The 12,663-nt window shown below is 36.0% G+C and overlaps 1 protein-coding gene across 1 annotated transcript in view; it reads left to right on the forward strand.

Moving 5' to 3' along the window:
- Positions 1 to 12,663, forward strand: part of LOC131666951 (putative uncharacterized protein DDB_G0282133) — a 1,302,717-nt gene that overhangs the window by 1,030,884 nt on the left and 259,170 nt on the right. The window lies entirely within an intron of this gene.

Here is a 12,663-nt window from a genome sequence, read left to right on the forward strand (position 1 = left end):
TAACATTCAATAGCGATGGAAGTCCAACTTTCAAAAGTTCAAAATATGCAATATGGCCCATACAAATGGTATTGAATGAAATTCCGCTAAATATTCGTTCGCAGAAAACAATTATTTGTGGACTATGGTTTGGACATGATAAACCAAATATGACATATTTTCTACGTCCTTTTGTTGATAATATAAATAAAATGTCAGAAAACGGAATAACATGTGTGTTGCAAAATGTAAGAACAAAATTATATTTGTATGCATTGTGTTGCTGCGTGGATTCAGTAGCACGAGCGCCAATGCAGGGCACCGTTCAATTCAATGGCTATTATGGGTGCAACTGGTGCTTGCACCCAGGTTTACGGGTTCGCCACAATACTGGCTATTCCATTAAGTATCCGATACTGAATGAAGCTCCTGAAGGACGAACGTCGGATAATACAATTGAATTGATGCAGAGATCAATTGAATCAAATGTCCCGATTTTAGGTATAAAAAAGGTATCTTCTCTGTTGCTTTTAAATTTTTTCAATATAATTTCCGGATTCGTCCCATGTTCACTACATTGTGTTGATGAAGGCATTGGAAAGCAGTTCTGCAACTATTGGTTTGCTTCATCAAATAAGCCTTATTCGATTCCTAAGAGTAAAATAAAGGTCGTAGATCGATTATTGAAAAATATAAAGGTGCCTACTACATTAACGCGGTTGTCTCGTTCTTTAAGTGATCGAGCGTATTGGAAGGGAATAGAGTGGTCAAACTGGATTCTTTTCTATAGTATACCAACATTGAAATTAATATCTCGAGAAATTCCAGAGTTTGAAGAGTATATGAATCACTGGTCATTATTAGTGGAAGCCTATTATACATTATTACAAAGTGAAATTACTCTGACAGCATTGCAAAGGGCGGATTATCTTTTAAAAAAATTTGTTTTCAATGTAGAAATTTTGTATAGTGTTGATGCAATGACATACAACGTTCATCAATTATTACACTTAGTACAGAGTGTTGCTGACTGGGGTCCATTATACGCACATAGCGGATATGTATTTGAATCAGGCAATGGAAAAATAAAAAAAAATATTTTTGCAGCCAACGGAGTTTTGAGCCAAATATGTCGGCGCCTATGTTTTGATGAATGTATAAAAAAATTACAGAAACACGTGGAAATACAAGATGATTCACTATGTTTAGAATATATAAAATATTTAGATAATAACTGCACTGAAAAAAGCGATAAGTTTGCTTATAGATATTTTGGTAGAACACGAACCAATGAAAATGTTGTAAGGCAATTCCATCTTCCAATAGAAACTGTAAGAGCCTATAAAAAGATTATTAAGGATGAATGTCCATTTAAGTCATGTGAAAAAATATTGTACAGATCAGACAATTCATTTGCGACTTTAAAAAATGGAGATTACATACAGATTCAACAATTTATGGTTAATATGGCTGATTTGAAGGAATACGTGACATACAAAAAGGTTGCAGTGGTCAGCGATGACCATCTGATCACTGATGACTTGCATTGTATGAAACAAGTAACAGAAATTGAGCAGGATGTTAATATCACTTATACTAAAAATATACATAAAGCATGTGTTTACATAAACATAGATAGTGAGAGTTATATTTCGAGTGTTCCTAACATGTATTGGAAATGAAATTGGTATGCTAAATATTATTTATTCACTTAATCTCCCCCCCCCCCCGTCATATACTTTTCTAGATACAAAACTATAAAAAAAAGTCGTCTTAAATGTAATTTGAGCGGCTTTTCCCCACACTTTCATCATTCAAAGAAGAGAATGAAAAAAGTTTCAAATTCGTAACACGTCTATAATCGCAACGGAGATTGGTACAAAATTGAACGGAAAAATAAAAAACTTAAAAAAAAAATAACCTTCCAGTCAAGTGGCTCTAAAAAATTCTCTACTGCCTCAAAATAGATGATTCATTTTTCCCCCGATTACTTACATAAAAACTCGAAAAATGAAAAAAAAATTGGTAGACTAAAAGTAAAAATAACCGCTAAATCCGAAAAATTTAGTGATACATCAATTATGAAAAGTAGCGATCAAATTTTTTCTACCCACTGCAACGCGATAAATTTTTCTTTTCCATCGACCCACCACACTTTCCAATAGATTAGAAAAAAAAATAAAGCAATCGCTCCACTAGGATCGCCAGGATGATGAGCGTATTACGCACACACACACACACACGCGCGCGCGCACAGACGCACAGATATCGTGTAAAAGTCGAGTATTTGCGATAAATCGAGTATTTGCGATCTACATGATACTCGAAACAAAGTTATAACAAAATATATAAAATGAAAATTTTCACGAAAACAAAGCTTCTTTTCCAGGAAGCAAAAAGAGTTGTTATGCGATGAATTATACGCAATAGTGATACGTGATTTCAATTACATTATGTATAGACGTAATTTTTTTTTACACGTAATATGTAGAAATCTTAACCTAACTTTTAGATGAGATACGCGTACATGTATGTATTTTTTTTATTTTTGTAAATCTTTTTCATTCTTTTATATCTTATTTTATCGAATTCAAATGTAAATTGCAATAAAGGATAATGTAATCAGAAAATATATGTTCTAAATTTTTTTCACGTTTGTCTTATTTATGAATGTTCTTCAATTCTTAGCGATAAGTATAATAAAATGAAATTTATAAAAGATTTTCCTTTAATAGCACCTGCATTTGTCGAAGAGTCCACCTGGATTTGCAAGGAAATCCAGCTGGATTTTTATCTTAATGCACTTGGATTTGTCGATAAAACTACCTGGATTTGCAAAGAAATCCAGCTGGATTATCTCCAAATGCACCTGGATTTGTCGGTAAAACTACCTAGATTTATCGAGATATCCAACTGGATTTGCAAAGAAATCCATCTAGATTTTTCTCAAAAAGCAACTGGATTTGTCGAGAAATCTGTCTGGATTTGTCGAAAAATCTACATGGATTTGCACAAAAATCCAGCTGGAATTGTCAAGAAATCCATCCTGAAAATTTTCTAGTATCCATCCTGGAAATCCATCCGATAACCATTATGGAAATCCTTTCTGGAAATCCATCTAGATTCTATATGGAATCCATGAAAATCCACGTGGAAGTCCATATAGAAATCCAGCCTCGATTTCCAGCAGGATTTTTTTGATAGGGTTCACCGTCCTATTTCTTATGCTTGAACCTTTTCTCATGCAAGTTCCAACATAAGAAATATATAAAAATGACGTATGGTCAGATCATATGTAAAAAACCAAATTTATAATAAACAAATAAAAAAACCAAATTTCCATACAAATTTATAATAAACAATGGTGATTGCTTTGGTAACAAGAACACTGTTATTTATTATAAATTTTTGTAAAAGTTTGATTTCTTACATATGATCTAAACATACGTCAGTTCATATCTGAGGACAGTTTCATGCATCAGAGCTTTCATGAAAATAGAATATGAGTCATTTTTATATATTTCTTACGTTGGATCTTGCATGAGAACAGGTTCAAGCATAAGATATAGGGAGTGAAAAATCCTACGGGATTTAGCGATGTTTCTTACATTAGAACTATGTAAGAATTGTTAGTAGGGTAATAATTAAAATACCAATTTTTTCTAGAGGTTGAATTTAGATGGTGAAATTGTTATAAAAAAATTAAATATTTAAAATGCTATATATTATGAGCTAAATAACAGAATTTCGATGAATGAGATTCTTTTCTAATAGATGAAAACCAGAAATATTGTTAATTTATTTAAAGTCAGTACAACCCAGAGATACTGAAACTAAAATAGCTTAACTTTTAATTAATAGTTGTCGTTACTTGCAGTATTATTTTAAAAAATGAAGTGTATTCTAAATAAGTCAACTGGGAACGTACGGGATCAGAGTGGTAAAGGATCATAAGTGATCCCGTGTGCGAGGTGTTAATGTTGACGTGACGAAATATCTGCTGCATTTGTTTAAAGAGTGGAGATGTTCGCATCCCGAAAGCGCACGAAAATTTCGATACTCAACAAAATTGTGTGTTGTTCAATTATTAAAAAAATAATCATGTGTGCGTGTATTTTATTAATATAATATTATAAATATTTATATAATAAAACAATAATCAATTATTAATTTATAAAAAAGAATTCGAAATTATATTTATTATAATTTCGAAATTCATCGCCTCATTCGATGAGAAACTGGTACTGCTAGTGTTTATTCATAGGGAGCGCCTGGAAAATAAAAAAAAACAATGTATATTTTCTTATATAGAAAGTTAAATAATACATTTTAAATTTACATCAATTGTCACATAAATGACTTGATAAGTGATATATAATTTTTGAGATTTAATGCAAGAAAATTAATACGCAGATTAGTGAACTTTTTATTGAAAAGTTTAACGTGCGTATCATGCGAATCTCGATATGAATAATTTGTATTTTGAATTCATACATCCTGCACGTCACTTTTCTAAACTCCTCATATAATACAGTCAACATAAAAGGTAACATTATTGTGTAATATTAAAGCGCGATACTGAATTTTAACAACTCATAATGTAGTAAGGGGACTAAAGGAGAACGTAGCGTGAATGTAAATAACAACACTCGCAAAAATGTAGTTTTTTGTAAAAAGGCAGGTTGTGTATACTGCAAAAAGCAAGATCATCTTTCCAATAACTTGTAACGGAGAATCTCGGCTAGGCCAATGTCGTCCGTTTGGCCCGCGCAAATGACTGCGTGCCGCGCCAAGCTGAGAGTGTGTGCGTGTGGCACGCACACTCATGCTTGGTTTTTGTTTTGAGGTGCTGTATACGGGCTGAGTTGACGGCTGGAGCGATCAAGATGGCGCGGAAAATCAAGGGGAGAGGGAGAGGGAGAGGGAGAGGGAGAGAGAGAGAGAGAGAATTTTAGGAGAGTATCTGCTGGGCTTTAGTAGAAAAAGGTACGCGGGCGGATTTAACCGAAGTCAACGGCTTTCCGGAGTTGGCCCCGCGACCTCATCAACGTTCGTTTTCAAAGACACGCTCGGTGCGCGGACGAGAATTAAAGAGTGTATGGCTGGGTCGTGCCCAGCCGTGTCCCGAAGGATACCTGGCACCGGTACGTGTTGGTAACCGGCGAGGTGCGCGGGTGCGCCCGTGAGTGGACGTCGACGTTGCTGCAGTACCGAGCAACCGAAGGGCAGCGGAAGTAACAACAATAACAGCAACGAGCAGAACAACAGATTGAGGCTGCAACATTGGAAGAACGAACAAAAGGACGAACGAGAGAATAAGCAGCGACGACAATAACACCAGCGAGGCGGTCATCGAGAAGGAGCGCACCAGTGACGTCAGACTGCGAAGCGTTCTATCCGTCAGAGAGGCTAAAGGTCAAGGTCGGTGCCATGTTTTCTCTTGTCTCTCTCTCTCTCTCTCTCTCTCTCTCTCTCTCTCTCTCAATTACATGTTTGGGCACCAGCTGATTGGTGGTAGTGTGGCAGATTTGCCGGCTACCCCGTTGATGAAATAAGGGCGGAAAAATTTGTCAGGCAATTAATCATAATAATTAGTTTTAAAAAGGGAATAGGCAGGTTGACCAGCCACCGATTCACCTTCGCGTTTGCGTTTGTTATTGTGCCGCTTGTAGTATATAGGCGTAAGATCGCTGTCTTATAGTCGATTGATGACGATTAAACGATTAGTGTGTTAATCCGGTGTTGTATTTTTTCGCCGCTCTATCACTCCTCATCCCGACTTTGAATTTGTGCGACTAACGGGGTTTTGCTAGACGCGTTATTCAGTCGTGGGAACGTCTTTTGCTTCCCAAATCCCGAAATAAATAATTTGTGCGGACGGCCGCGAGCTACCCAGACGGGAACAGTCGCATTTGTCCGTTACAAACTGTAAAAATTAAAATAATAAAATAATATTAATTTATAAATTTTGCAGTCAACCAAGTCATTCGATCAGTGCATGTAGACTAAATAAAAGAAAATATGCACTGTCAATACTGTTAAGATCTAGAACAAGAGGTAGACCAATATCCATACATGAAAGATTATGGAGCATGCTGGAAATGCGACGGAGTAGGCCACAATTCAAACGTTTGTGCAAAGAAACCAAAAGAAACCAAATGCAAATTTTGTTATAATTTTGGCCATACGAATCTAAATTGTCTAGATGCGATCTGTGACAAATGTAATAACAGAGGACATAAAATAAAAAATTGTAAAGTAGATGAACGACAAGTAACAATAAAAGTCTGCACAATCTGTGAAAACAGAATATACATGGAAAGAAATCGCAAACAAGCTAAAATATTATTAGCGAATAAAAACAAATATAAAAACAAATGTCAATTGTGCGAAGAATCTGGTCATACAGCAAAATTCTACTTAACTTAAAAACAAATACCAACAATGCAATTACGTACAAATAACACAAATTTAAATAGGTTTCAAAAAAAATGTTGTAAATATTGTAAAAATCTCGGACATACAGTAGACAATTACAGTAAATTAGAAGAATTAATTGATTATAAATCAGAAAATACAAAAAAATTCTGCAAGTTCTGCAACATTCAAGGACATTCAATTACTACCTGCACGAAGTTACTAAAAAAACAGTGAGAAATAGAAAACTTCTACGAAATTTGCAAAACTGTAGGACATATAACAGATACATGCTTCAAAAATAGATTGGGAAACGGTTAAATTCGTTCTGGGGGGAACGTCTAGAAAGAGAAAAAAATAATTACAAGTCGCTCTCACCACAAATTATCCTAACAACTGATAAGACTAAAAAACAGCCACAAAACAACAAAAATCGCATTAATGAAAATATCTCACCCATAAAACAAGAAAACTAAAATACAACAACTAAAATCAAGAATAAATCTTTAACATATGTACTGAAAATTAAAAACCTACTACAATACATAGTAATAGACGACAAAATTTTAAGTAAAAATCTTATACTATTAATAGATAGTGGTGCTCAGTTAAACATAATACAAGAACATAGTATTTCAACGACTTACTTTGATAGTAATGAATAAATACTATTTCAGGACTTACAGATAATTCTATAAAAATCCTCGGGCATACACAGATACCTATTCATGATATTTATTTTGACTTTCACGTGTAGCCCCGGAAAATTTTTCTATACCTTTGTAACACATACGTTAATAATTTAAGCCCGAACAACGTTGCGTCACAAATTATTTAAGGGGAAAGGCTCGGAAGGCACACTTGCTTCGTTGCGGAAAATTAACGAGGGCTATGACGTCCAGTAATATCGATAATCGCGGTTTGACTAGTTGCGAGAGAGACAGGTTGCATATATAAACTCATCTGTTCGGATATTTTACACTTTATTAAAATCACAATATACATACGGCGTTGACGTGTGCGTCGGCCGAGTCCGGGCTAAGTTCATTCCGTGCGAATTAACGCACAGGAAACAGACCTTCGCCTTACAACTATCCCGCGAATTCCACGAGGGTGATGCGAATTCACGCATACAGCCACTCATCCGCGTCCGGCCGATACGATGCTTGGAGAGAGAGAAATCGAGGCGCGCACCGAAAAACAAAAAGGGTACCTGACCTTGGGAGGGAGCGCTACTGCGGAAGTCCGCGTCCACTGGACCAATGATGTCGTCCTCAAAGGCGGATTTATGGATGTAGCTGGTCATCCTCCTTGATGATGGTCGCTCGATGGCAATCAACTGCACAGACACTGGTTTCTGTCGTGAGGCTCAACTAGCTAGCAATTAGTTGCCGGTCAAAACCCTACTACTACCCGATCTCGCGCCTTCCGCGACGTCTTACGCGCCCCTCCCCACAGGCACCCAAAACGGCCGAGCGCCGCCGGCTACGCACACATGTGCGACTCATGCCGACGACACTACTTCTCTCTCTCCTCCTCTGCTCTCCGCTTTTGCCCTATCCCTCCAACACCAGGCATCTCCGCCGATCAGGAATCAAACCTGCAACAAAGCCACATCGTGCGTCGATACTCGGTTTTAATCAACCAAGACCGATGTGGCTGCGGCTCAGGGGAAGGCACGCGGAAGAGAGAGAGAGGCGAACAGGGCGATCGAACTCAACGATCGATTCGCCCGTCACACCTTTCGATGGAATATTAGGTATAACGCTGTTCCCGATCATTACCCCGAAAGTGTCTCCCCGAATAAACGATCCCCCGAATTAATTATTCCCCGAAAATCATGTCCCCGAACCTATTATTTTAACAAACCCCCGAAAAATTGTATTTATATATAATATATTTTTATTTAATTTTATACTTAATTTATTTATATCAATTTTATAATACAATGGTCTGTCCAACAGCAATAATCCGAAATTTCATAATTTTCGTAATTCACAACGATTCTTTGCACTCTTATTTGAGCTTCAACCCACTTCTTTTCTGAAGTGGCCTTAATTTTCCGTCCCGATGAACTTCGACGACTGATATTTCTGTGTCTCCCTGTTCTTCCATAACATGTGTTATGAAAGAATATAAGTCAGTCAGTCAATAAAATTAATCGAACTCCGTTTACAATTTTCGGTTCCCTATTCATTTTCTTTTTATTTTCCACTGAAAATTTCGATTCAATACAAATTTATTGTGCTTTCCACTGAAAATTTTGACTAACAAAAAATTTATTGTGCTCTCTGCCCCGACCGAGGTTAGAAGACTATTTATTTATAACAATTGAGCGTCGGATTCTAATTTCGGGGGATTTAAATTTTTTCAGGGAATTCATCATTTGGGGTACTGCTTGCGGGTAATTTGTCATTCGGGATTTTTTTCGGGGTAATGAACATTCGGGTTAACACTTTCGGGGGAATGATAGGTAATCAGAAAAGAGAAATTATAACATTACATAATGACATACAGATGATATAACACAATAAAAATCTCAAAAATACGCAACAATATTGAAGAAACAACACCAATATATCAGCTTCACATAGGTCATTTCTTGGAAAATTTGAATAATGCACAAGAGAGTAAAAATATCGTCATAAATGTTGAACATAACACACAAAATTACTCTACATTTTGTAAAATATTACGAAACAATTCTGAGATTATGAAGATAAATATAATAATGAAGGAAAAATAATGATTTTACATTTGAGATTGAAGATATCCCTAAAAGACTTGGAGGTACTGCAGTAGAAATTGTACTTCAAGAATCAAAAACCTCGCGTTGTGGTTCTATATTTTTATCAAAAAAGAGAGTTACAAACAAATTTAAACAATAAAGATATTATAAATCCAAAAAGAAGATCACCATCAAGGGTTGCAGTCGAGAGCCATAGGCGAGTAGGCACGAAGTGGCCACAACGGCTGCTAGCCGGCTGCAACACTTTATACAGTAAAATGGGGAAAAGTCAGATTTATTGAACATAATATACTTATTTTTTCATGCTTCTACGTATCGATTTCCTATTGTGGTATATAGTTTAAACAGTCTAAATTCTCTTCTATTATCCGAAAAAAAGACTTCGATAGCTTTTGATTTGCGAAAGTTATTTAAGTTTGAAGTTTTGAGTAATGTTGCTTTTTCGCCATTTTAAGATTCTTTTAACGCTTTATTTTATTTTTATACGTCTCTACGTCTTTTACGTATTTTACGTTTATTACTCACGTACAAAATAATTTATGATGTAATCAATGGATAACAATGCATAATGACACAACAACGACTTATAGTTGATGATATAATAATTCCGTGTATATTACGTTATTTCGTACGTCATTTCCGTCAGCATTTTTTCTAAAACTAAATTGTTTTTTTAATATACTTGTAATGAAAAAATACATAATATGTGGTGTGACGGTAAACGTCAAATTAGCGCTGACTATTTAGCTTAATTGCTGCCTATGAGGGCAGCACCTGCCGGGGGGATAAAATAGGTAACGAAGGAATTCGGCACGCGAGCAGACGGAACGCGCGCGACCGAATTTGAACCAGTGAAGCACCGACCATCATAGTGTCCGTCCGCTTACGCTACCGCATCTATCGATTCACGTGCCCTTATCAACCGTACGCCAGATCAGCAATAACCTAAGTGCCAGATAGCCGTGACAGCTGCCTCCAAGGAGCCATCTAGATACTAGCTGAAGGCCAAGCAGTGTGTGTGTGTGTGAGGTTTCGCCATCGAGGGCGAAACCACTCCGTGCGCGCATTCGCGACCCGCGAGTAAAACGAAACAATATAAAAACTGTTCCGTGCTGTGCGAGTTGTCGCCGTTTTTCTCCGATCGCCTGCAATTATAAGGTAAGCTGGCCAGCTTAATTTCGCGATCGCGAGCGTAGAATAATAATTTGATGCTAACATTCAATGCGTGCATGCAACGGCTCTAATGACAAAGAGCAGCGAGCGTACCGGCAAAGCGTGTTGTCGACGAGCGAGCGTTCATGTAAACAAACGCGCGGGCCGACCTTTTGTGAATTCTGAGGAATAATAAAGGATACCATTCATATTACTAACAAGTGTTTTTCGATCCGCTTTTACCTCATAGCTTCTACTCACTCATTTTTGTATAGGTTATTAACGATTATTGGTTGACTGACGCATATTTTCTCGTGCTCTCCCGGATAAGTAGTGAGCATTGACAATTACGCGTGTCCTTTTAATATAATCGCGCGAATATAATAATTAAACGGTTTTATTCCGTTACAGTAGAAACCATTGTGAAAAAATCAAATTATGATCAAGAGGACGGACGAACGGCCAATATACATAGTACTTTATGGCTCCATCGGTTTCAATAGTATTTTATGGTGTTCAACTTTCATTTAAAAAATCGATACTCATTATCGAAACTGCCCCATAATCTCAGAATCTCCTATTACGGATCCCCATGAGACATTTTTTCTACAGATATAAAGCTAGTGGGAATGATGGAAATATTATTTTTTATAGGACAAACCATTACTGGAAATGTCTTTAAATACCTAACCTATATCTACTGATACTGTAGGCATTTAAGCAAACGTTGATTAAACGATGAACACTTTAACCTGAGGCGGTGCAAGAGACTCTTACAACCTAATTTTCTTCACCCACGACCCCGGTACTCTCCTGGTTTTCAACCTCCGACCTTGTTAATCCAATTGCCTCAACCCTCGAGCCCGGTAACCTGCTGGTTTTCAACTTCCGACCCTAACGATAAGGAGAATACATTAACCAAGTTTTGCCTGCTGGAAAAAATTACAACCCATACGAAGAGAATATGAATATGATAATACTGAATAATACTGAAAATACAGTATGACTGAAAAAAATTGTATTAAAATCTAATTACATTGTTTTTGAACAAATAATTTTACATAATTTATATTTTGTATGGTTCATAATGATGATAAGAAACCATTTACCAAATTTGTCACTTAATTTACGAACCCTAAACTCACTAAACCCTCAAACTATAAACAAATGTCGAACGTTTGTAGCAGCAACATGCATTTCCAGAACCAACCGCGAGAAGATATCGATTACAGAGTCCTCTTTTTTTTTGTTTTTTTTTTTAATTTTACTAGTATTATTATTTTTAACGTTTTATACAATATACTGTTAGTGTTACGTACGATTGTTGTAATGTTATTGTTCTTGAAAATACTTGAGTGAAAAGTTACTATTTAAAAAAATCAGTATCTTAGGTTTTTATATAGGTTGAAATCTAAACTTACAAACCTATCGTTTATGCACAATTATTACATCATCACTTTTGAGTAAGTAACAGTAGTCAGCTATCATGACATAATCCCATCGCTCTGGATATCTAGATTCAATAGCTAGTCCCTGTTTATCACTTACATTACTTAAATTTCCATTCGGAAAGAAATCGAGGTGGTGATGCAAAAAATGTAGTTTTTGACTCATACGGCATCCTAGATCTTTAAATTTTTAGAAGCTCCTTGTAATTGTTTTCTTTTTTATTTCCTAATAAATCATTTATGAGGCTTTCAAATGCAAACCCGGCATTTTTTTCTTTGATGGACGGTCTTCTTGAAATCGTTATCTTTATACAGCAATTTAATTTGAGGTCCAATAAAAATTCTGATTTTATTTTTGCGTGACTAAGTTTTGGAAATTTTTTATGTTAATACTGAATACATGCACTTTATTGAACGAGCAATTTAACGAACTGTTTCCTTAGACCTAATTTTATATGTAGTGGAGGTAAGAGAATTTTTTTTATATCAACTAACGCTTCGTGAAAGATGTTCATAGATCCGGGTATCAGACTCTTCCTACTAGATCAGTCTATGCTATACCCAGTGCTCCTTATCAGCTCTACTATCCCACTTGCAGATGAAACATAGATATTTGGTATATCCACTTTGTTAGCCTAGAAAAATTGATATGACTTTAAAATTACCGCATATCTTCCATTTATGTTTGTTGTAATCTTTTTTTTCAAGCAGTTTCATGTTTTCATATTGCTCATCTAAAACTGTTGAATATCCAATAGCAACGGACGCATACATACTTCCATTATGAAGGAGAGCTGCCTTCAAACTACGGGTAGAGGTATCTATACAATCTTCATTCGTCTGGATTATAAGTTTTAAGGCCTTAAAGCTGCCATTAAACGTGAAACATTGTTGCAAAAAGTTAATGATTCCACCTCC

This window comes from Phymastichus coffea, unplaced genomic scaffold, assembly GCF_024137745.1.
Source record: "Phymastichus coffea isolate CEN01 unplaced genomic scaffold, Cenicafe_Pcof_1.1 PCOF00004, whole genome shotgun sequence".
NCBI lineage: Eukaryota > Metazoa > Arthropoda > Insecta > Hymenoptera > Eulophidae > Phymastichus > Phymastichus coffea.